Here is a 4,993-nt window from a genome sequence, read left to right on the forward strand (position 1 = left end):
TGTATACCAAAATCCTGGAAGGAGAATGGGGAAGAAGAGATTGTGGCGTGGTCATCCTCCCCAAGGGGTGATTATTCCCTTTTTCTCCCTTTCTCTGTTTTTCTCCAGCAAATAGATACACCCTATGGCAAAAATCTTAAAAAAAAAAAAAAAAAAAGAGGAAGAAGAAAGAAAGAAAGAAAGAAAAAGAAAAAAAGAAATTAAAAGTAGTCCTTTCAAGAATAAAAAATTATGAATAAAATGAAATGAAATACACAAGATTAAGCCACAAAACCAGTACAGCATTCAAAATAGTAAAAGTGCACTTCAAGATTTTTTAATAATTTATATCACTATAGTGTTTCACAGTTTATAAAGTATATCACATAAATTATTTCAGTTTACTGCCTTGCAAATTCAATGAACACAGAATTTTTTCAGTAAGTACCACGGTGGACTGAATGTTATTTTCATGGTCATTATCTGATTAAACCTTTAATATCCATGAAGAACAAACTGGATATTATCAGAGGCAGTATAACAGTCCCACCTTATCCATGAGGGATACGTTCCAAGATCCCCAGTGGAGGCCTGAAACCACGGACAATACTAAACCCCATATGCCCTATTTTCTTCCTCTACTACATACCTATGAAGTTTAACTTACAAATTAGGCGGCATAAGAGACTAACACTAAAATATTATAGAACAATCACAACAATCAAATGTTACAGGAATGGGGTCTCTCAGAATATCTCGTTATACGGTACTCATGCATTTTTGGACAGCTGCTAACTGTGGGTAACTGAAACAACAGAAAGCAAAATCAGGGACTATTGTACCAGTGTGCAGAAAAACCTGACAGACCCACAAAGACCTCACTGCTGTCACCTACTAGGTGGAACTGACATATGGGGACAGACGAACCAGACATATCAGTCAGCACCGTGGAAGCAACACATCAAGCACCCAGGAAAATGTTAGAGCTCTCCAAGCAGTAGTATGGAGCTGTTTTGGGAAGGGAATGTATCGTAACCAGATCGATAAAGCCCCATTACTATAGCCTACAGTATTACTCCTAAAAGAGAACTGTCTTCAGTAATAGTGCTTGATAACTACTATGCTGTTAAAATATACAAGTTTTTGCAGATTTAGAGCAATTTTCGCTTGAAATGGGAAATAGAAAAGATGAGACAAAAATCAACCATATATTAAATATACAATGAAGCCATTTATGAAACATTTTATTCACTGCAGTATAAATTTAATACAATAATGCATTCAGCTGAACTCATTTAACTAAATTGTAAATACAATTCTTCTATAAGATTCTAAAGCATAAGAAGCAAATTTTGGACTGCTGTCACTATTCAACCTCACCATCAAACAGGTGTTTTGTCAACATAATATTCAGTCTTTTTATCTAACATGGCCTAACTTTCTTCATAGCCCCCTAAACTGAAAGATCATTTTTCTCAGAGAGACCCAAAAGTCAAGCTATTCAAAATTTCTATCTAAAGAATTTTAAAATTACCAGTGGCCTGGGGCCAGCAGGTGCTTTGGTGGTTAAGGCACTAGATCCCACGTGGCCAACTCAACAGTTGAGAGTTCCAGACCCAGTGGCCTGAAAAACCCACCAGGTACATATGCATATATACTCAAAATGCTGAGAGGAACAGGGAGAAGGGATAGCAGTGTGGTCATCACACTAGTGATTTCTCACTTTACCTCTCTCTGTGTCTCTTCCTGGTAAGTGCGTATACCTTATGGCAAAAATCTAAAAAAAAAAAAAAAAAAAATTACCAATAGCTTAAACAGACAAGAAACTTGCTAACCAAATTCTAGATATCTACTATTTAAGCACAAAAGAAACAACTTTGTCAATTTTATAATTATTTAGTTTTATTTTGATCTATTTCTTATTCTTCTTCAATTCCACCAGAGAGAGACAGAGAGGGAGGGTGAGAAAGCAAAGCAAGCCTCCAGGTCTGGGACTCAAACTGCAGTCAGCCATGTAGGAGTCCAGTGCCTCAACCACCACCACACCACTTGCTGGCGCCAAACTTTGTCGATTTTAGAGTAAGTGTATGTGTGTACACACACACAAACATATATATATATATGTATTTTTTTTTGGGGGGGAGAGGTTTTTGCTACAGGGTGCATGCGCTCGCCAGACAGACAGACAGAGACAGAGAGACAGAAAGCGAGAAATCACCCCCAGGGGGGATGACCACACTGTAATCCCTTCTCCTCCATTCTCCTCTTGGGATCGTGAGCACATATGCACACGCACCCAGTGTGAGTTTTTTAAGCCACCAGGTCCAGGATTCAAACCATGGTCAACTACATGGGAGTCCAGCGACACAGCCATTACGACAACTGCTGGTCCCACACACAAACATATTTTTAAGAGGTTTTTGCCTCAGGGCACATGCACTCAGCAGAGAGAGAGAAAGACAAAGATAACAAAACAAAAAGTGAGAATCACCGCCCCCCAGGGGGATAGCCATGCCTCTATCCCTTCTCCATTCTCCCCAGGGAAGTTGGTAATGCATGCATGTACGCACGCGCGCATACACACACGCACACACACACAGCATGACTTATCAAGCCACTGGTCTGGGACTCAAACCATGGTTAGTCATGTGGGAATCCAGTGGTGTAACCACTACATTATCTGCTGGGTCTTAGAGCAAGTGTATTTCTGAGATTGTAATTTGGTCAATTTTTCCAAAATTGTATGTATATAAAAAAAATTTCAACAAGCACAAAAGTAAGGCTACCATAATACTATGTGGTCCCAACTGGAGCATTCTAAATAGTAAAAGAGGTTCTACTAATAATTATGCTGGGACAATTAGGTTTTAAACCTTGACTATTCCAGAAAAATTAAGGTATTGTATACCTTACTAAGAACCACCCATTTTGATTTGTATGTTACAGGCTATTCTCTATATATGTCTTGATTCACGAGCTTTAAGTTATTATTTGAGACCTAATGGTTATCTTCAGCCTTCAGACCAAGGGCACCATTTCCATAGACTACAGACCAGGGCTAAGAGTGCTCTCTATAAAAAAGGCTTTTCAAAAGGTTTATTTTCCAATTTGACTTTATAAACACTTGCTTGAAAAAGAAAAAGAGATGTTCATATTTCTAAGAATCTTTAGAAGTATTTGTCACAATATTCCTTTTTTCCCTTTAAATAAAAGGAATAAAAGTGAAAAAGAACAAAAGTAAAGTTTTCACTAGGAAACAGCAGGTGGCATAATGGTTAAGGCAACAGACTCCCACATGGCTGACAGCAGTTCAAGTACCAGCAGTGGTGGCTTGCTTTCTGACTTTCCCTCTCTCTGTCTCTCTGTGGCATGCACACATGCCCTGTAGCAAATTTTAAAATAATAATGACAAGTAAAATTAAATCAATTTGTTTAAGTTTTCCCTCAAAACTAATCGAAGTGATTAAGAAAAAAATGGAAACCCATGATCACAATAAGTACAATAATGATTAAATAAAACTGCAGGTAATATTGTTGCAGCTCTCCAACAAAATCTGGCATTGACCGTACAACTTACAAGTCAAAAGAATGCTTTAGTTTGTCAAGCTATAAGTAAGTACTAACAGTCCACTTTGAACTATAGCATTTGAATAAAAGGCATTTTTTGACTATAACTATGATCGCCTAAGGCGATAAATACTCCAAGCCTTGGCTTCTCTGATTTTAAGTTCAACCAAATCAAGAATTCAGGGGTTCTCAAAAATCTAGATTCTACAACTGTGCTGCCCAGTGCAGTAACCACTAGCCAGCCACGTCTATTAAAACTTAACTAATTTAATAACTAAATTCAACTAATGTATTATTAATAAATAGATTTTTTTTTCAGTGGCACTTGTAGCTTACTGGGCTACCATAATGGGATGGCACTGTTTATAAAACATTTCCATCATGGCAAAAAGTTGTATCAGATAGAGTCACATGCCTCTAGACAGGCACCCTTTGGTTGACTATCCCGAGACAATAAACTTGCAAGAGCACAATAAAGTGCATTCTCTTTTTTGCAAAGTACTGTACTATCATTCTGCATAGTCAAATTCAACCTCTGGGGAGCATTCACCAGAAATTTCACCACTTCCATATTCAATAAGAACTTCAAGTAATTCTTTGCTCAGCGAATTTAATGCCTCTTCCAAAGTCTGCGACTCATGCAAACAGACCCCAGAACCTCTCCTCCCAGATACTCATTTTTTTGAAAGGAATGTTTAGTTTCTAGTAACCTCGAGAATATAGGCTGATTTATTTACGTATACAATAATAACGTTATGTCCCAAACTCATCCCTTGAGTGTCAGACATATTTCCCCGTCCCCACAATGTCACATTTTTCAGACCAACTGTTTTGGTTTTTAATTGACAAAACAAGGTGACATCTAACTTTTAAAACATAGAGGTCAACAGGAATTACAGGTAATATGTAATAAGCAGTGCCTGGTGCAGTTCTAAGCGTTTTACGTGAATCATTTCATAGAATCCATACAATTCTGAAGTAGGCTGTTACATTCCCCATTTTTCGGACCAAAACACCGAGGCAAAGGAGAAGCTAAATGTCCCCAGGGGTCAAACATGTGGGCTCATCCGACAAAGAACAGAGCCAATCTGTTCCTTTTTCTAGAAGCCACCCTTCCACCATCGCTACCTAACTTCTCTACCGAACCGGCCATAAAGCAACGATTTCGTCCTTAAGGATCTCCCAACGTCTTAGCGGTACAGCCCAGCCTCCGGGCTGCTCCCCGGCCCAGCTCCCCTAGCCCCACGCCCACCCGCCAACGGGGAGGAGTCAAGCGTCAACCCCACATTCCGCAGGACCAGGGCGAGCGCCGGGCACCGCCGCCAGCCCTCAGCCCTCCGGAGTCCACGCCAGGGATCCCCGGGCCGGGGCCGGGCGGGGCCAGGGCCCGGAACCGCGGGGCTCGACGCGCGGGGTCCCTCCCGCGCCCTGATGTCTCCCCGCTCGC

This window comes from Tupaia chinensis, unplaced genomic scaffold, assembly GCF_000334495.1.
Source record: "Tupaia chinensis unplaced genomic scaffold, TupChi_1.0 Scaffold000252_1, whole genome shotgun sequence".
NCBI lineage: Eukaryota > Metazoa > Chordata > Mammalia > Scandentia > Tupaiidae > Tupaia > Tupaia belangeri.